Here is a 22,057-nt window from a genome sequence, read left to right as displayed (position 1 = left end):
CTATGCTAAAAGTGGTACCGCCATACCCGGAGATCGTCTGAATGGATTCGAAAACGGTAAAACTCAACTGTTTAACTCTAGGGGAGTTGGAAAATGAGCCTATTTTCAAAAAAAGTGGAGTGTTCCTTTAAATGTTGCTATCATGACTTATGATAGTTATGAAATTGTACAGAAGGCTGTAATGTTGTGTACCTTGGTGTCAATCAGTCAATGAAACACTGAAAATCCGAGACACACTGCAGTTTGAAAGTTTAGGGTCAGTAAGATTTTGATTATTTGATTATTAATTATTTAGCAAGGATGCATTAAATTGATCACAAGTGACAATAAAGACATTAACATTGTTGAAAGAAAAAAAAAAAACTATTTTAAGTAAATGTTCTTTCAGAGGGTTTTAGAAAACAGCGCGTTGTCTGACCCTTACATTTAAAAGGTTAGTTCACCCAAAAATGAAAATTCTGTTATTAATTACTCACCCTCATGTCGTTCCAAACCTGTAAGACCTTCGTTCATCTTCGGAACACAAATTAAGATATTTTTGATGAAATCTGAGAGGTATATCACTCATGTTATGAAGTGACGAGAATACTTTTTGTGTACAAAAACAAAACAAAAATAATGACTTTATTCAACAATATCTTCTTTTCTGATAGAAGAAGTATTCTCGTCACTTCATAAAATTAAGGTTGAACCACTGCAGTCACGTCGACAGTTTTAACGATGTCTTTAGTACCTTTCTGGACCTTGAAAGTGTTGATTATATTGCTGTCTATGGACGAATCATATACCTCTTGGATTTCATCAAAAATATCTTAATTTGTGTTCCGAAGATGAACGAAGGTCTTATGGGTGTGGAACGACATGAGGGTAAATACGTTTCCAATAACAGAAGTGGTGGATTCGCGCACACAGCCTGACTCATGCACCCACCCAGGTGCCTCACACAATTTTCTCTCCAGTTTAGCTCTCTTCAGATTATACTCGCAGGTAATGCAATGCTGCCGCCCCCAGCAGTGGTTCCCACTGCACATCAGCATGCCTAATTTCATCGTCACTCTCTCTCTCTTTTGCTTTCCCCAGCTGTACGGGTTCATTTTTCATACCAGCTCTGGAACATGTAATGCAACACTTCCAGTGCAGACGCCCTGGCGGTAAGAACCACGTCCATCAGCGGCTTGCATGTTTAATTTATGTCCTTCTCTCGATCCAGAAGTGCCTGCTCATGGAACATGTCTTAAACCGCTGGGATGTCTTTTGCTCAAGTGGGCGATTTTTCCAACGTAATGGACCCGGAACCCGTAGCTGTCAACATCGTCCTTGGGAGCAATGATGCTTTGACACACGGCGAGGAGTTTGTGTGTGCGGAACGTGATTATGGCAGACTGACCCGAGCGCGTGGGGGAAGGTTTGACGCAATGGGGTCGTTATGCCTGGAAAGAAGCGCACATTAAGTCGGTGTGCCTGTGGAATTGATACCACATTAGACATGATCATTCTTTTTCTGTCTTTGTCTGTTTCTCTCAGTCTTTCTGTTCTCTAGGTTTGGTCATCACAGGCTACTGTATAATGACTGTCTCACAACCAAAGGCCTTTTTATTCTGCCATAAAGTGCTATGCATCCATCTCACATGTCCTCATTTGACAAAGGCGAAAAAGAGACCAATCAGCATATAGATGAAAGTAATTGAGCTCAAATCATTCCAGCCCTTTATCTCGACTCCCTTATGTGTCAAGAAAGTCAGTGTCATTATAGAAATGACATTGTGGAAGGCATTTCTGTCTATTATACAGATTGTTTCCAGTGCATATAGGAGACTATTATAGACATATTGGTCAATTTAGGCATTAAAATTAGTGCAAGTGTGAAATATATCGATTTCATACATGATTATGAGAATACCAGGTCTCATTTGGACACGTACAGTAGGTGGTACGAGATACGCTGTTATCTCTGGGGGTCTTAGACACAATAGCTGCCCTGAATTTATCAGGAAAACGATCTAAGAAGGCTGCTGGGAAGATTATACGCTGTTATGAGGACGTAGATTCCCCACATAGATCTAAAAAGCGCCAAATCAAGCCATATTCTGTTCAGTCAGACTATAAATGAGACCTGGCGTCAACATGAAATAAAAAATTGACCCCCTGTTTACTTAATGCATGTTCCTGCTTTTAATGTGTACAGTTTTACATTATTTCAAATATAAAAAATGAAATCTTCATTTGCTGAGGAGGCAATCCTATAATGCATTGCAAAAAGCTCAGTAAAAATCAGAAGCAAGAGAATTATGGATTATTAATTAAATATATTTAATACAAAAAAAAAAAATCAATAAAAACAGTTTCAATTAAAAAATGTTTTTAATTAAAATCGACAATTTTGTTTGCTTGCACTTTGTTTCCTTTTCTTTTTAATCATTAGCTTATCAGCATGCTTATGCAAAACTCTTTTGCACTGGTTCTCAATCAGGGGCCCACTAGGGGGCCTCAATAAACTTCTAAGGGGGTCCTCATCAAAATGACTTAGCTAATTTACACAAATACAGGACAAAACAAGCATTAAAATAAGCTAGAAACAAATAAAAAAATCAAGATATTTCTTATTTTAATTTAACCACTCAACATTTTTTTTTTCTTTTAAAAAACCTCCTAGGCCTGGAAAAGTCATTTAAATTAATTATAATAATAATTAAAATGAAAACAAAAACATTTTTGTTATGTCAAGCTTTAATATTTTATCAAGTAGAAATTGAATAAAATTTTTAAAAAATCTTTGTCCTTAGTCCTTATCCAATAAATCACGAAGGACTGGAAAAGTCATGTAGCCTTTGAATATTGATGTGGCAATGTGGGGTCTTGGGGTCAACAAGGGTTAAAACCACTGGAATTAATTGAGTTGAGTCTGAACCCTAACTGTAAACCCTAATGCTCAAAATAATTGATTGGCTTGAGTACGGTAAACTTTAATTAAACAAATTAGTTCAATCAAATTGAGTTTTATGAGTATTTAGAACTTTCTTTTACTTTTGAGTTCACTAAACTGACCCATTTTAAGTAATCTGAATGAATTCATTGTTTTGACTTTTATTAACTTGTTTCCTTTAATTTAAACTATAAACTTAAAGGGTTAGTTCACCCAAAATTACTCACCCTCATGTCGTTCTACACCCGTAAGACCTTCGTTCATCTTCGGAACACAAATTAAGATATTTTTGATGAAATCCGATGGCTCAGTGAGGCCTCCATTGCCAGCAAGATCATTTTCTTTTTCAATGCCCAGAAAGGTACTAAAGACATATTTAAAACAGTTCATGTGACTACAGTGGTTCAACCTTAATATTATAAAGTGACGAGAATGCTTTTTGTACGCCAAAAAAACCCCAAAATAGTGACTTTATTCAACAATATATAGTGATGGACGATTTCAAAACACTGCTTCATGAAGCTTTGAAGCTTTATGAATCTTTTGTTTCGAATCAGTGGTTCATATATTTTTTATATCAAAAATATCTTCATTTGTGTTCTGAAGATGAACGAAGGTCTTATGGGTGTGGAATGATATGAGGGTGAGTAATTAATGACAGAATTTTCATTTTTGGGTGAACTAACCCTTTAAATTTAACTGAAATGGGGCTGGGATTTCTATTTCCCAGCATGCCTTGCCATGACACTCAAAAGGGAAAGTAAATGCTAAAATTAAGTGTTATATAATGTTTTTTTTTTTTTTTTTGTGCTTTAGTAGATTTAGTAGTGTTTAATGTTTTGCTATGCTAATTTAGAAGAGTTTCTGTTACTGTATATTGTATATTGGGGGGGTTACCATCATGATGCCACGTGGAGCATGAGCTTGGTTTGAGAACAGATATATGTTAAATGTTTGATATTGCCTTAAGGCCCTTTCTAGACGTGGAATGCACTGCACTGGCCGCTGGGTTCAGTGTGGCCCTTCAGATACAAAGTGTTTTGCGCTACGCTGGGCAGAGCAAAGTAGGCAGAGTTTTTCAAAACTTTTAGAGGGAGTTCTATGCATCTAGTCATTTGATTGCTGTTCCACCTTTCGGTCAGCAGCAAAATATGTATCTGTCCCGTGCTAAGAAGTGAGCGTTAGCACTCCGGAAATTCTGACACACACAGTACAAGCTGTTCAGCCATTTTGCTTTCCGCATTTGTTTGGATGTCTCGTTTCTATTGGCTGCACGGGTAATCACCACACAGTGCAGTGACGAAATCTGAACTATTTTGAAACTTGGGCTCGGCTTTGGTCGACGCAGCAACAGACTGTCCTCTTGCGGCGCAAGCCATTGAAATAATGGGTTTCATAGCGCAGTGATGCTGTTGTCGCATTCTGTCTGAAAGGCCCTTTACTCATTCAGCAATGGCTATGCTACGCTAATGCCATCAAAGCATTGTGTTACCAATTAGCAAGTTAGCATTTACTGAATTAGCTAGTTAAATCTAGCCAAGTTTCCAATACTAAAAATATTTTATACAATTTTAAGTTAAATGTATGAATTTACTAAAATATTTCAAGTTAAGAGCAATTAAAATGAATGAGTATGAAATAAAAATCTGCAAGTTTTGCTTTACTTCTTAACTTAAAAAAAATATGTTACTGATATAGGCTGATAGATTATAGCTTTGTAAAGCACTACAGTCCATTTGACCTGAAAATATGCAGAGATTCCCAGCCTCCTCTAGCAGCACCTCTCATTCCATTCAAATAGTGTAATAAGACAATCCATTAAACATTTATCTTTGCATTAATTCATATTTAATATTAGCCGTCAGCTCCTGATATGGGGAGAATGGAATATAAATTCATATGCACGTCAAGCTTTGCAGATGAGCTAAACCTTCTATGGCATGTTAAAAAGATCCCAGACATTCTTGGAAAACATGTGCAATATAATGCATTTTAAATGAATTTCTGCATCATTCATTTCTTAGATAGTTCAGAAACTTTTAATTGGGCACTTAATAAAACTTTCAGATGATGAGACTGTTCCCACTAGTGGCACTCCTAATGTAACGGGATACACAGGGGACAGGAAGTAACCACAGGCTGGAATTCCCCTTATCAGAGCCTGGACAGGAAACTAGAAAGCAAGTCTGCAAGTCTGTTACTTAGTAAGCACTTTTATACAAAGCGACTTTAACAGTGTTGTGACAACTGTTTAACTATTTAAGTGTTTCTTGAAAACCCCCTTTCATTCAGTCGCTGTTGGTCAGCAGATCCTCATTCATAAATGATGTGCCAAGTTCATTCGCTTCATTCACAATCAGCGTCACATTCAGTGCTTCTCCACTCACTCATTTGTTCAGACTCATTCAGTAAAGTTAAGTAAAGGCAGGCATCTGCGGGTATTTATTCAAATATTCAAAACTTATATATATATATATATTTTTGCATTCAACAAAAACTAGAAAAATAAAAATCCTGCACATTACTCGAGTTTGCATAATCACAAAAAATAGTTTAATGAGTTTAATATGTTTAATGTTTTGGTCAATCAACATTCCTCATGCTTGCATTCAACATACAAAATGTTTTATTTATTTATTTATTTTTTACTAGTGACTGATTATTTTTTCTAGGCTCTTAAAAGCATGAAATTAATTATTTTTTCTCTCTTCTCACAGGATAATCACAGGGCTCGAGACTGTGAATTTTCCATCAACATAGAATGCCCTAGAATGATTAGTCACATGACATTTATGGCACAGGTGATTGGCTCAGGTAATTGGTTCTCTTTAGTTCCACAAGCAACTATTTTGCGGTAAATTTAGCCTGAACCACCAGACTTTTTTTTTTTTTTTTTTTGTATATAAATTTTGTTTTGTGAATAATTTCAACTTTTTTGTTTTTATAAAATTCATACTTAAGCCCCTAAAGGGACATGTTGATGGGAAAAAAAAAAAAAAAAAGAGATGGGAGGAAAAATTATGTCAATGCTTTTGTGTTCTCGTGTTCCCCTGAGAAACTTTGTGTTCGCTCACAAATTCAAAACACCAATTTCAAAACACTGCTTCAGGAAGATTCGGAGCACAATGAATCAGCGTGTCGAATCCGCAGTTCGGAGCGCCAGAGTCACGTGATTTCAGCAGTTTGGCGGTTTGACACGCGATCCGAATCATGATTCAACACGCTGATTCATTATGCTCCGAATCTTCCTGAAGCAGCGTTTTGAAATCGGCCATCACTAAATAAGTCGTTATTTTGTTTTTTCTGGCGCACCAAAAGTATTCTCGTCGCTTTATAATATTAATATTGAACCACTGTACTCACATGAACTGATTTAAATATGTTTTTAGTACCTTTATGGATCTTGAGAGAGGAAATGTCATTGCTCCCTATGTAGGCCTCATGGAGCCATCGGATTTAAACAAAAATATCTTAATTTGTGTTCCGAAGATCAACGAAGGTCTTACGGGTGTAAAACGGCATGAGGGTGAGTAATTAATGACAGAATTTTCATTTTTGGGTGAACTAACCCTTTAAGTAATTTAAGATTAAAGTTACAAAATATGTATTGTTGAAAATCTTATTTACAAACCTAAAATAATTATTTATATCTGTAAATAGGATATTACATGCAATATTATTTGTCATCCATAGATGCCGATAGAGAATCTAAAGTTCTGTAGTGTGTCTTTAAAGCCTGGAACACACCAAGCTGACGGTCGGCGGTCGGGCAGTTTTTGTTCGTCGGCCGACTAAGTTTTCTCAGTGTGTTCCACACCGTCGGCTAAAGTTGGTCCTTGTCTGCTTTTTTTCGGCTAATTCGACATGTTGAATCGCCGGCGGAGCTCGTCAGTCAGTTGGGCCATCTGATCATTCTGGGGTGCGTTTCCCGAAAGCATCGTTGGTGAACTATGGTTGTAAGTCCCATTGAACTCTATCGGTAACGACAGAACTTGCGACCATAGTTCGCTTTGGGAAATGCACCCCTGATTGGCTGTTCAGCTACTGCCACCTGCAGATACGGAAAGGCATTTCTTCTTAAGCAGGCGCAGAACGGACGTACTACTTGGCCTTCGGGTGTCAAGCGTCGGTTTGGTGTGTCAGGGCAACTTTGGACCCAAACGGGCTTGGTGTGTTCCGGGCTTAAAGTGAAATCTTCAGTCATAATATTTGAAATTGGTCTTTTTTCTTATATCTATTTGTATGCATAGTGATTGCCCTATCCTTCCTTGCATAAATTTAATTGTTAGTAATGCTTGATTTATTTTTAACAGTTTTCTTCTTGCAAGCACTGCCATTTTCTCTTAGCAAATGCAAATTAATATTTTTTTTATTTCTTTCACAAAATCAAGAATAAACACCTTTGTGGCACCTTAGTAAAAAATAACATGCAGAAGCAAAATGCAAAGAGGGCGGAATGCAAAAATTCGTCCCACACAGACCTCTGCATCTCTTCACAACATACATTATGAGATGGATGCAACATCCTAGTGAATGAAGGACAAACAAGCAATGAAAGAGAGGGAGAAAACAGTAGGAAAATTGGCCTGGGTTGTGGAGTATCAGCTTGCTCACAGATCCAGTAGCTGGATTTGACCCAGAGGCTAAAGAATCTAATGAGAGCAATCAGTTCCAGTGGCAGGACGGACTGAACCATCGCCAGTCTGATGCTATGCACCATCTCCTGCCACGGGAAAGCCTGTTACTGCAGAGAGAGGATAGATGGATGGATCCGGGCAGCCCAAAACCTTCTTAGAGAATCAATAGTGATTCTTTGTCTCTCAATGAGCCATTGTGCATCTCCTTTGTGTCTCCTGACGTGAGGGTATTGAGAGACAAAAAAGAAGCCACTTTCTAGTTTCAGTACAGATGTCAATTCTTTGTCTGTGTGTCTGTCCGTCTGCCTCTCCTTTTTCACTTTGTTTCTGTCTTTTGGTTTTCTCTCTCTCTCTTTATGAAGTTGCCTCTGCTTTATGAGCTGCCCGTGGCTGTTTGTGCTCCCCTCGCCCGCTGGCTCCACAGACACGCTGTCTTTCTGTCTCCTGATCAAGAGCTGCTTCTGAAAGAGAGAGGAAGAAAGGGAAAATGGACTAAAACAGATGCAGACAGTGCAGTAGAGATTTTGAATTTGTGCTGTGGACGAATATAACCTGAAAGTCTTCAAAGGGTGGATCACGAGCACATCTTGTCGAGCTCTCACAGCTATATCGTTCTCCTGAGTCATTCCGAGACAGAAATACACAAGTCCCTGTTCCACCTGTCATGAGATCGGCAATAATGTCTGGATATAGTTCAGCTCTGTTATTGCCTTGAGTGAGATGGAATTTGATTGGTTGGAGCTGCACAGTTAATAGCAGTTAGCATTATAGCAACATTATATAACAAATAGATTGTTACATTTTCTGATTTTTGACCATGTAAATCTCACTACCATGATGATTGGGTGTTGATATATGCAGTTAGGATGTTCTGAGTGAAGAAAGAAAAAAAAGCCCACCCCCCAAAACGTTTCTGTGCAGTACATAAACTACCGTTCAAAAGTTTTGTTTCAGTAATTTAAAAAAATAAATAAATAAATAATACTTATATTTATCAAGGATGCATTAAATTAATCAAAAGTAACAGTAAAGACATATTGTTTTTATTAATGCAGCTTTGGTGAGCATAAGAGACTTATTTTTATTTATTTATTTATTTATTTATTTATTTTTTACATTTTTACATCACCCACTAGTGCACAATCATAAGTCTGATTACTTTAAAAACTAATAGCACATCTCTCCTCATGATTTGAGGTATCATTTATGTCCATAGCAAACACTGCATGATGTGTTATGCTCTGAAGTTAAATACTTACAGTATGGTTAGTTGAGTTACCTCTAGGTGCCTTTGCATTTAGCATTTTAAAGATGGACGTGATGCCTGAGATATAACCATCTTGTATTCAGATCAGGTAAAATGGTTGAATTTTGTTAGCAAATAATAAACAGACCTTTATTTATCATAGCTCAATGCTAATGTACTGGTTTCCCAATGGGGTTTTTTAACAGGCCAGAGACTGAATAATGATTTTTTTTTTTTCTCTTTTTTTTTCTAGAATATGATAGGAACAGGAACAAGTTTCTTTTATGTTGTGTTTACATTTATTATTATTATATTTTATATTGTTTTATATTTATATTTAAATTGTTCCAGAGTGAAAATGTTATTTTTAATGTTGTTTAATAATATTGTTTTGTCCCAATATTTTTTCATGAGACCAAATAATTGGGTAACAGTATACAGTAGAATACTGTCCCGTCATTAATGAATAACTACACATGGAACAAATGAGGAACGCACTATTAACACCCATGGGCCTCATTTATAAAGAGTGCGTAAGCACAGATTTGATCTTAGAGTGTGCGTACGCTTAAATCCACGCCAACGCTCAAATCCACGCCAACGCTCATATTTATAAAAACGGTCTTTGACGTAGAACAGTGCTTAGAGCCATGTCAGGGTCTGAGCAGACGTACACACTTTTCCTAGTCAGATTACTGCAGGTTTTTGGAAATCTAAGCTATTCTTGCAGCTCGCTAAGGATTTGGGCGATGACTGGTGATCTTTTATATGTAAATTACATTAATTTGTTGTTTAAAACGCAGAGAACTGAAACCATTCAGCTGTGCGCAAGTTCAAGATCATTTGCGATTTATAGATTTCACATCTAAATGAGCCCCCTAGTAAATACTATTAACTAACAAGAAACCCTGATTAATGAATTAGGAAGTAATAGCGCTCAGTTGAATGCGGTGGACTCTAAAAAAAATGGTGCTAAATAGCACCAAAAGTGATTCATTGGCTTGTAATCATAGGGGAACCACTTTAAGTGCTATATAGCACCTTTCTTACCATATGAGTTGATTGAAAACATTACTTACAGAATGCCTCAATCACAAAACATCAAGATATAGCCTAATTATTTGATTACATGAATAACACAGAGCAGTTAAAGGATTAGTTCACTTCTGAATGAAAATTTGCTTATAATTTACTCACCCCCATGTCACCCAAGATGTTCATGTCTTTTTTTCTCCAGTCGAAAAGAAATTAAGGTTTTTGATGAAAACATTCCAGGATTATTCTCCTTATAGTGGACTTCAATGGCCTCCAAACGGTTGAAGGTCAAAATTACAGTTTCAGTGCAGCTTCAAAGGGTTTTAAACGATACCAGACGAGGAATAAGGGTCTTATCTAGCGAAACGATCGGTCATTTTCAAAAAAAAAAAAAAAAAAAAAATACAACTGTATATGCTTTATATAAACAAACGTTCGCCTTCTAAGTGCCTCCGCCAAAACCGCATTTCTGTATTCTTCAAAAAGCTTACGCTGTATGTCCTACGCCTTCCCTATTCAACTTACGGAACGAACGCAGCGCCAGTTACATTTTTTTTCGTAAGTTGAATAGGGAAGGCGTAGGACATACAGCGTAAGCATTTTGGAGAATGCGGAAATGCGGTTTTGGCGGATGCACTTAGAAGGCGAACGTTTGTTTATATAAAACATATACAGTTGTGTTTTTTTCGAAAATGACCGATCGTTTCGCTAGATAAGACCCTTATTCCTCGTCTGGTATCGTTTAAAGCCCTTTGAAGCTGCAATGAAACTGTAATTTTGACCTTCAACCGTTTGGAGGCCACTGAAGTCCACTATAAGGAGAATAATCCTGGAATGTTTTCATCAAAAACCTTAATTTCTTTTCGACTGAAGAAAGAAAGACATGAACATCTTGGATGACATGGGGGTGAGTAAATTATCAGGAAAAGTTTATTTGAAAGTGGACTAATCCTTTAATATAGCCTTTTATTGAAGTTTGTGACAATTTCGGTATATAACCTACTTCACAAACACCTCCTACTGTCGAGCCTCTTATCAGTTTACATTCATTCAAAAACATCAGCCAGTCACCATGTCTTAGCTTTCTCTCATCCTCCAATTGTATTCCTCCTTCCACATAATTTAAACTACAACTGACAGCTCTCAGTCTCCAAACTGTCTTGTTGCATCTCACCACCACCCCATTCTCCTCCTCAGATTTTAGATGTGTTACTCCTCTCTCATAAGTTTGCTACAAATGGGAATTTACTACAATGGCAAAAGCTGTTTTAAATCACTTTTATGCTTTTCTGAGGTCAAAAAGTCATGTGGGGGCCCTGGAATATTTCCTTATAAGGGGGCCTTGGGGCCAAAATGTTGAGAATCATGTTATCTTCAGGAAATACACTGTATTTTAGTGTTTTTTTTTATTTTTTATTTTTTATCCTTTCCCCAAACCTGCATAAAAAAAAAAATCATGTCTTTACTCCTTAAAATAAATACATATGCTATTTTGATTATGCATTGAATCCATGCAAGAAACAGGCATGGACCTTATTATGAGCATTTCAGATATCTCCCTTTCATAAGTGGCATTGCTTTTCAGCTATTTGCTGCATTTGTTTGTTTTGCACAGTTTCATTCAGTGTTGTTAAGGCTGAAGGGCTGAGTATTGGTGATAGTATAGATGAGAGCGCTTACACTGAAGGATCTGACATTGCAAGGCTCCAAATGAGCTTTCTTTGTGTTGTGGTGAAAAGAGACCAACAAGAAATAAAGAGCAGAAAGAAAAGCACCTGAAAGTGAAAAGCGAAAATGTTTCCTTGGCAGGTGACCCTTGTAAAGAGTGGTCTTCTTGTTTCAGAGGAATGCCAGGAGAGAAGACGAGTGAAAAACAGACAGCTTTTTGTGAGTAGCCCTCTCTGTTTTCTGCCGAGATAAGAAGCGAAGAGAGAAAAGCAAAGCCGTGCATCTCGCCTTTTGCGTGTCTGGCCCAGCAAGAGATAAAAAGAAAAAGAGGTGAGGGTTTTTCTTGGCCTCACCTAGCAGAGTCGCTCTCAGGAACCTCAGCGCACCCACGGAGCCGTCTGACACCTCGGCTGAGATATGGAGGCTGACAGGAAGAGCTTCGGGGCGACTTCCTGCTGAGACGGAATCCGGCAACTTCAACATGACACGTGGGAAAGCTAATTTAGCAGCGACTGAGTGATGGGTCGCACTGGTGGCTTACAGCCACGTTGGCTTACTTATTTAAACAGCAAGACAAAAGCTGCCGCTGCCTTTTTTATGCCCTTGACAGAAAGTGATTAAGAAGAGGGTGAAAGCTCCACAACTTTTCAGAGTTTCGTGTCGGTGTAATTGGTGTCGCAGAGTTGCCGAATCACATGGCAGATGTCTGATTGTGTCTCTTTTTGAATACTAATGAGTGTGTTCGTGAGTTCATGTTCATGGCAAGCTGACATAAGTCTATACATATTTAAATGATGTAGCCCTCAGTGTATGTTTAATTGGAAAACCATTTGTACCAGTAAAGTGGCATGATGGAGCTGCTGTACAGATGTTCTCATGTTTGTTACATGATCTGCCAGACAGATTATACAATGTTGACTGTAAACTAAAAGGAAAAACTACCTTTAAGCATTTATTTTTTTGCCAATTTATCTATTTGTGTCTATAGATTTCAAAATGAGTTTTTAAAGAGATACCCAAAACCTTTGACTCTAATATGTAAAATGAAATTCTGACTTCATCCACTGTTCAGTTTTTTGTACTAGAAATTTATGCAAATTAGCACATTTTTAAGTAAATAGTGCCTCATTTGCATATTTAAACATAACATTTTAGAAAACTTGTAATACAAAAAATGTTTGCAATTCTTTTTGTAATCAATCCATTGGGGAAGTATAGTGATAACTATTAGTTCATTTTTTTTACCTATTCACCTGCAGTGTCTCGCCTTAACGCGACAACTCACTTTTTCAGCAATTTAATTAGTTGTTGTCAGTCAAATTTTTATTTAATATGAAACCGAAAGTACTTTAAAGGTCCACTCAGGGACAGAATATATATTTTATATTAGTGCTATAGGTGACAAAGTTACACTAATAGGTGGTGACAAGTGACTACAATCTTTAAAAGTGAGTCATTTGAATCAGTCACTCAACCGATTAATTCAAAAACACTGATTCATTCAGGAATGACTGGCTGCATCTGAAATTGCATACTCTCTTGAGTAGATACTTATTTTGAATAAGTACTTTGCAAGCACTAAAAAAAGTATGTTCTATTTATGAATGCATATGAATGTAATCTGGACGTACTACATTCTCCATGTTATCATTATCATGTGACCAACCAATGTCAGTTGCGTCGCATCTCTGCCATTCACAAATCCTCTCCCATGGGATCCCCTCAAGGGATAGTAAAGTCTCTATTGCTCTATTGTTATGCACGATTCAGACTCTCTTCGGAAGAAGTAGGTGGAAGATTTTGGACGCAGCCACTGTCTTCAGTTACTGAGTTACTGAATCATTCGCTCAAGCAATGTTTTTTTTCCCCAAAACACCAAAACATTCATGAGATTCCCAGGAGTTTGTGCTGCGGCTAGAGTTGTTTATATAGATTAGACAGATTAGCTACTGTCCTGATGTTATTATGCTAGTTAATAGCATCACTACTTTTATTTAGTTGCTTATCTTATTTTTTTTCTTTCTGCATTTTCTCCATCACTTTCTCCAAATACATTCCCTGTCTCTCTGTCCACAGTACAGAAATTCACAGAGTGGCTTAAATAATTAAATTGAAAGTGTCTGGAATCTAATGTTCGGGAGGAGAGAGTGGGAGAGAATGTAGATTGTGGATTCAAACAGAGGCTAAAAATCCCATCACATCTCTGGCCAGGCTAAAATGACACACTGAAATCTAGTTAGTACAGCCATGGTGTCCAAAACACACAACAGCCACAATCCCACACTGCTTCTCATTTCCTCTCTCCAGCATCTCTTACTGTTTAATGGAGCGTCGTTCAATTGACGGTCAAAAGCCACACTCTGAAGTGCTCCTCCAATTTGCTGGAACTGCAATCATTGCAAGCCAATTGGTGCAGATTTGATTAATAGGCATATGCATCGGGCCGTGGGTTTGGGACCCACACTCATTGAGAAGGCCTAAACGGGTCATATCCTGATGAATTTCGATCTTTTGAGATTTAAGAGTTCATTGTTTTATGAAAAAATGCCGCACTGATTCTCGCTCTAAAACTACTTGCGGTTTAGAGCAGTTGCATGACTTTTTGATGCATATACTCTAAGAATTTATTTGTTAAATGTGTAAACTTTGAAATGATATCTAAAACTCTCACCTTTTCAAAAGGATGAGAGATTGATGTACAATAAAATGATAAATCCAGCCAATTTGTTTTTTCTTATGCATTGGGATGTTTGTGCCACTGCCAGAGAGGAGATGATATTTTTCCATTGTCAACACAGTATTATCACCATGGAATTAAATTTATGGAGGAAAAGATAAATGCCATTTGACGGAGTGTGTTGCGCGTGAGGCACCTGTCAGATCTTCACAGAAAGCTTGGCTCAGATTTCAGAACAATGGCATGCAATCTGTTAAATTATCTCCAAAATGTCATGGCCCTGGGAGTGAACTAGAACGGTGATTTCCTTTCAATAACGCAAGAATCTGTCAACGTTTTGATTAAATTTCCATCTTTTTTTCTCTTCCTTTGATTTATATTCCAGACAGAACAAAAATAAATTGTCTCTCAAAGAGTAAAACAGTCCAAGCAATCAAGCCACGTCTTCAGTGTCTCTTCAGAGTTTTTTTTTTTAACTCAACATTCTGTTACGGTGCAGGTCTCAGCCCCTTTGTACGCTTATTTCTGACTGCTTTTCAGAGAGTGTGTGACGGTTTTACTAATAGCGGCCCCAGGGTGCCTCCGTATCTATCACAACAAAGCAAAACAAATGTCGATTACTTCAGCCCTCGAGGGGGGCATTTAGACTGACACTGTTAACTTGCCAATAGCTTTTCACTAATAACTAATTTCTTCTTTGAGGAAATGACTTTGAAAATACCACTATATGTGCACTACTAGATGGTTGCAATTGTAGTGATGCAATGCAGAGTAAAACTACGACATTTTGAATTTATTCTTGTAGTTCAGATTCTCAGTGGATGAAACACCTTCTTCTGTTAGCCCAGGGGTACAGATTTCATTTAGGCCTATATATTCATAAGTTGTTTTGGTAACAATTTATTTTGTTGGTCCACTTTAGAATGTCTAAAGTGGACCATCAAAATTTAAGTGTAACCATTGTTTTTTTATTAATAAATTGCAATTTCAGCCTTACTCCAGTGTAACGACTGAGACAAATCAGACACAATTATTTGTTATAGGTAACCAATAATTGTTTAAAGCACTCTGGGGCCTGTCCCCCATCCCCCGAAAAGTTCTCAGTTACAAGTTTTATTGCGCTAAAGAATGTGGTTGCCACATGGAAGAGCAGAGAAGAGACACAGAAACGTGCATCTTTCCTGCATTTTCCCCACAGAACACAGACTTTCCTGCATTAATTTATAGACAGACCGTTCTATAAATGAACATGCACATCCCTAGGAAATGGTATCCATTATTGCTGTTGTTGTATTGCACTCATTGTATTCGCATGTTTTATGATGCATTTAAGGTAACTTCAATTATGCCATGTTTAGTGTCTATGGGTTCGTATCGAGAAGATTTAAATGCTTGTGTATGCGGTATGTCCATACCTGTGCAGCACATCAGTATTACAAGAATCTTTAATAGTTCTTCTTCAAAAACTCAGCCAGTAAATCTTGCTCGATCATAAAAGCCCTGACAGGAGGCGTGTTATCGCCCGGAAATACAACATCTTCATTGGTCCGGTCAACAACTAAGAGGTGTGACTTTGACCAGAGGTTAAAAGCCAGTGAACAATGCCACTCCCTCTCTTTCCTTGCTTCTTGGACGACTGAAGAGACCCCCTTCTTGCTGCAGGCCTGTAGGCCTAGGCCTGCAGGCCTCGGCCTACAACCCAGCCATGTGCTCATCTATAAGTTTTCATAGTACTTCATCTAACGCAGAAGATACTGGCAACAACTTCGGACCGAACCATCAAGATTACAACCCAGCCGGCAGATCCGATGCTCCTCAGCCTAAAGGCATCTTGCAAGTATCGTACATTTGAACACTAAACAGCGATTTAGTATTGATTTGTAAAACTTACCTTTGTCAGCAAAGGTGTTTTATTACTGAGGAAACTGATGATTCTTTTCCAGATTGTCTATGACTTTTTCCTATAGCTCTATCAACAGTTCTACTTCCGGTTCAACTCTATCATTGCTCATTCTTACCAATGTATGTGTGTGACCTTCGTGTATGTTATGTGTCTGTTAGTTTAGTTATGTGTTTGTGAGTTAGTTAATAAAGATTGTGCACAATACATGTTTGGTTCTGACTCCGTCTGCTAATAAATTGCCTCTTAAGTGATTTAGATCCTGACTACATGCTCTGAGTAGTACTGTACAATACGAATGTTGTTTTTCCATAACCTGGAAATGAACATTTCTTAGAATTAATAAACAATCAACACTGAGTGTTCACTGGACGAACAGGTTAATTGATTGTAATATTAATGTAGCTACATCCAGTTAATCTGATTAACTGATTTACATATTCATAATTAATCATTATGAATAATTATTAATATTTCCCCTTTGAGTTAATTCGCTACACCAGTCTGTAGTGTCACATGATGGTTCTTATTATTGTTCTTAACAGTTTTTGCTGCTTAATATGAAAATTTGCTGTGGATGAAAATGAACCCTTTGGCTAAATATGGTGCAATGCATGAAACATTTATGTTAAAAATTGTACATGGTCCTTTTTCAAATAAATAAATAAATAAATTATGGAAACTGATACAATATTTTAGGATTCTTTGATGAATAGAAAGTTTAAAAGAACAGCATTTATTTGAAATAGAAATCATTTGTAACATTATAAATGTCTTTGCTGTCAATTTTAAACAATTGTGTCCTTTGCTGAATAAAAGTATTTTATTATTATTATTATTATTTTAAATCACAATTACCCCAAACATTTGAATGCATTAGTGGCACCCGATCGTGATACACCTTTTAAACTTTACACCAATCAGGCATAATATTATGACCACCTTCCTAATATTGTGTTTGTCCCCATTTTGCTGCCAAAACAGCCCTGACCCATCGAGTCATGGACTCCACTAGACCCCTGAAGGTGTGCTGTGGAATCTGGAATCAAGATATTAGCAGCAGATCCTTTAAGTCCTGTAAGTTGTGAGGTGGAGCCTCTATGGATCGGACTTGTTTGTTCAGCACATCCCACAGATGCTCAATTGGATTGAGATCTGGAGAATTTGAAGGCCGAGTCAACACCTCAAACTCGTTTTTGTGCTCCTCAAACCATTCCTGAACCATTTTTACTTATAAAAGAAAACATGATTCATCAGACCAGGCCACCTTCTTCCATTGCTCCGTGGTCCAGATCTGATGCTCACGTGTCCACTGTTGGCGCTTTCAGCGGTGGACAGGGGTCAGCATGGGCACCCTGACTGCCCTTACGAAAAAGAAGTATACTTCAAGTTCATTTTATCAAGTATACTTAAGTAATGTTCAAGTATATTTTTTAAGTATACTTTATAAGTATACTAGTATCAATGTACTAGTAGTAAACTTGTAAGTGTACTATTTTAATACTGCTTGGGACTAAATTGGCCCAATTGAAGTATATGTTTAAGTGTACTATAAGTGTAACAGTAGTAAACTTTAAGTACACAACTAGTTCACAGCTACATTTCTCATTTGTACTGCATCTGTACTACAAGTGAACTTATAAGTATACTAGTAGTTTACTATTTTAATACTAGTAGTACATTTTTAGTATATGAAAGTACACTTTGAAATATACTCTCAGTAAAATACTAGTTTAGTGCAAGTATACTTGTAAGTTTTCTTTAAGTGAACATATCACACTTATAGTTTACTTTTTATATATTATTTTTGCACTTTAAGTATACTATTATGTTCCTATTTAGGTATTATATTTTATACTTGAAATACCTTTAACTGTACTTTAACTCTTTCCATTTTAAAAACATTTTATTCTAGCTTCATGAATCCTTTTTTATCAACACTTAAATGTGGCTAAGTTTCATTTAAAAAAAAAAAAAAAAAAGGAAACATTTTAAACAAAAAGCTGAGAAAATTGCATTTTTGTCAAAGACCATAAACATCCCCAAAGCTTAATAGTCCTCAAAGTTCACATAACGTTTGGCAGTTTTTATTTATATGCTGTTTAATGTTTGATGATTGCTTTATTTTATATTTGCATGAGTAATCTTCTATGGCTTGTTTCAGCTTCTTCTTCTCCTGCATTTTGATGCAGAGATTCTGTACTCTTTCAGAAGATGCGTAACAGTGCCCCCTACCGTAAATAGCCTGAAAATTTATAAATCTATAATTAATCTAATAATTCATTAATCTGATACAGTAGCCTACTTCACATAGGAAAAACAGACATAAACATAGCTGAAGTGAATTCATATGGTATTGGTCTGTAGCGAGGTTTACGTAGTAAAGTAACGATAAAATAAACGGGTAGCGCGCTGCAGTTCTATTTTTCACCACAGATTTACATTGGAAAATTGTGGGGCGCTGTAGAGCTGGGCAGGACTCAGGCACCCACTGCCCCGCTTAGTACCATAATACATGCCTGCTGAAGCTATGCGCTTAATTTTAAAATCTCTTAATATGCTCACTTTACGACCTAAAATAGTCTAGAAAATCTGAAAAATATTTGTTGCAGAATGCTGAGTAGTGTAGTAAGCAGCAAAAACATTGATAAAAATTATAAAAATTGACAGAAATGTTTCTTGAGCAGCAAAAATCTGCATATTAGAATGATTTCTGAGGGATTATGTGACACTGAAGACTGGAGTAATGATGCTGAAAATTTATCTTTGCCATCACAGGAATGAAATTAAGGCCTGAAGATGCCATATACAGCAAAGACAAATTAATGGATTATTCATCATTCAAGACATATGAAGGATCTCTTTACAAACAAAACAGTTTGAATATGCAAAAAGGATATTGAAATTTAAGAGCTGCAGTGTAATGGAATATTTTTAAGAAATAACAAGTTGTATTACCTAGTTTTTTTTTATGTTGACAGATGTATAGTTTCCATGGAAAATACATATGCAGTTCTTGAGAGGCAGCGAGGACTAACACGTTTATCACAACTGATGTTATGTACAGATTTACAAACCACATAAACCACATGCTGAGGAATCTCCTCTTTCTCTTCTCTTATACTTGAGAGCTGCAGGAGACTGATGGGCTGAAGCCATTTCCCAGAATGCATCACAGCTTCCCCCACACATTTTTCATCAGCTCTCAGCTTGATTTTCATTGTGGGTTGATCGATGGGATGCGCGGTGATCTGAATGTCTTACATCACTGTGCATCGTCGGCCCGATAGCTGAATCACATTACACTTTGAGTGTATGCATGAGTAAGTCTTTCTGATGTCATTTGTTTGTATATGTTAGAGGAGGATGCAGATGTGACAGTGTTGACTGAAGCTTTCCCCTATAGATTTTCCACAGGCACACTATGCATCATCTCATCTCTGTATACACACACTTTCACCCAGTGTTCTTGTTCAAAACCACAATACAAAGTTGAATCCCAGTGGAGTGGTGTAATGGAAAACACACGCCTTTCATGCCAGCTCAGAAGTCACGTGTTCAAAGACCACATGCCGACACTGACATGCCCCGCCACCGACATACGCACAGAAAATCTGATGCTATTTTCTCCATGATAAAAATAACTGGAATCTCAGGTGGTGCAGTAGATATGTGACATATGTTGTGGTATGAATGGCCGACTGAATCCCATCAATACCAGTTCAATATACGCACAGCTGGCTACATTCTAGAAAAATCAATAGTGGCAGCATCCATCCAGTCATATCAAATAATTTTATGACTCCAGAGCACTTCGATATTATAATTGATTGTAAGTGAGACAGAAAACATCGCCAGGTGTTACTTTGGCACCAACAACTATGCCACATTCAAAGTCAAAGTCACTTAAATCACCGTTCTTCCACATTCTGGTACACTTCAGCAGATCTTCTTGACCATGTCTACATGGTTAAATGCATTGAGTTCCTGCCATGTGATTGGCTGATTAGATATTTGCATTAACGAGCAGCTGAACAGGTGTACCTAATAAAGTGGCCAGTGAATGTATATAAAATAGTTAAATGTATATAGTTATTTATAGTTTTATATGAGACAATCAAGGAGGCGCCTTCGTCGCACATTTTGTACGCTGGCTGACCCCCCAAAAAACACACTCTGAATGATGAGTAGATTGTGCAAGCTGCGCCTTTGGTTTAATGTTAATTAATTAATTTATTTTTGGTTTATTGCTTATTGTATATTGTGTCTATGTATTTGAAACATTTAAATGGACTGATAAAGGTAGCTGTAAAGTATTTTTGTTGAAGTACAATGTCGTTTTGACCATAATAATGTACCAAATCTAACTTGTCTAAATATTACAGTAGTATAGAAAAAAAACTATATATACATTTATAGGTAAATCGAACTCCGAGCCTCCTGTACCCATTCTGTGACTCCAAACAACTGCAAAGGATCATGGGGGCCTGAAGTGTCTATCAGTTGTACTGTTCGAAATCCTTCATTCCGAAGGGCACTTTGAAGTGGCCAGTTTTGAGCACTTCGGTTTGGAACGACCCTTCAATATTGCGGCCATGATTGTTTTCACTCTGAAGTGCCCTTCGGAGGGCGATATATCCCATTTGGAACGCACCGTAATTTGTTGTCAGATCCTATGACATTATCTTCCAGGAAGTGGCATCATTTCAGAGGGGAAAAAACAGCACATTAGTAAGTATCAGTAATTGATTCTGTTATGTTTTGTAGTATTAGTTGGTAGTCTCATTCCATCCTGTACAGAAACTGGTGTGATCAAATCAAAATGGATGGACAAAGGATGGTTAAAAAATATGAATTACTGACTTGTCTACTGCCAGTTCCAAATGTGCAGAAAAATAGCTCATTAAACAGGAAGAAAATAATACATGAAACAATAAACTGTATAATCACAAAATAACAAATAGGAAAAGAATTCAAAATGTAGGACACAAGATCTGGTTTCTTGCTGTCTGCTGATGTTCCACAGAAGAAGCTGTTTGTCTTAATGTCAGTTTTGCTGTTGTAAGCTTGGCTTAAATATGCCCATGTGTCTATAATCGTGTACCATACTGTATGCATAAAAATCACAGGTCCAATATTATACCTTTGCTGAATCTTATTATAGTGTTTCTTGATCATATAAATTTGTATTTGCAGAAAATTTTGCAGAAATAATCAGAATACAAAGCTAATTTTAAATGCACATCAATTAATGATGCTTTTTGCCCACCAAATGGTGTATTTACAGCAACTACCAGCAGGGGTTAAATTCTTGTTTTATGTAAAGTGAGCAAATGATCCTGCTTCACATGCTGTATCACCATCTGCAGGTCGGATGTATTATTTCATGTGACAGGTCAGGTGACTCCACCTCCAGTTTAATGATCACGAAATCAATTATTTACTTTTGTTTTTTGTTACTTTATTTCAGGGTTTTCCCTCCGACAAATACTGTTTTTAGTTTTGTTCAGTTCATTTATCTTGTGGTAATTATTTTATATCTGTTTTCATATTTTAGTTGATGCTAATTCTGCCTGTTGAGTTTTTAAACAGACGGGCCTTCATGACTCTAATAAAGTGTGAGATTTTTAAGTAAGATTGACACATTATTAGAGCTTTTGTTGTCAACTCAATTTTTTATGTCTGCTCAATGCCACAAAGCTGCGGTTTTCTTATTTAGCTAATTTGTTCGTTTTTGCAGTTTGATTGTGTGAAATGTTGCTGCATGATGAGCTTCCCTTACCTTAACAATGATTTCAGTTTAAAAATAAGTAATTAATAAAATAAAACAAGTTATTTTTTTAAGTTGTCATACCACATGAAGGTCACTTCAAGGTCCCTCAATAGCACACACATCACAAATGAGACCCACACATAGTAACAGTATATGAAATATACGGTTTCAAAGGCCTAAATCGGCATTCATGACCAT

The 22,057-nt window shown here is 36.9% G+C and overlaps 2 long non-coding RNA genes across 2 annotated transcripts; one reads left to right on the top strand and one right to left on the bottom strand.

Moving 5' to 3' along the window:
• Window positions 1-854: 854 nt before the first annotated feature.
• Window positions 855-5,737, top strand: LOC127524164 (uncharacterized). Its single transcript, XR_007933010.1, has 3 exons — window positions 855-987; window positions 1,081-1,151; window positions 5,641-5,737. It is a non-coding gene; the product is annotated as an uncharacterized LOC127524164 (long non-coding RNA).
• A 2,344-nt stretch (window positions 5,738-8,081) lies between these two features.
• On the bottom strand, window positions 8,082-12,434 carry LOC127524163 (uncharacterized). The gene is made up of 3 exons (XR_007933009.1): window positions 11,863-12,434; window positions 11,617-11,749; window positions 8,082-8,219 (listed from the first exon to the last, which is right to left on the bottom strand). It is a non-coding gene; the product is annotated as an uncharacterized LOC127524163 (long non-coding RNA).
• Window positions 12,435-22,057: the final 9,623 nt, after the last annotated feature.

This window comes from Ctenopharyngodon idella, chromosome 12, assembly GCF_019924925.1.
Source record: "Ctenopharyngodon idella isolate HZGC_01 chromosome 12, HZGC01, whole genome shotgun sequence".
Classification (NCBI taxonomy): Eukaryota; Metazoa; Chordata; class Actinopteri; order Cypriniformes; family Xenocyprididae; genus Ctenopharyngodon; species Ctenopharyngodon idella.
The sequence above is the reverse complement of the archived record's forward strand: the minus strand, read 5'-3'. Positions and strand labels throughout refer to the sequence as shown.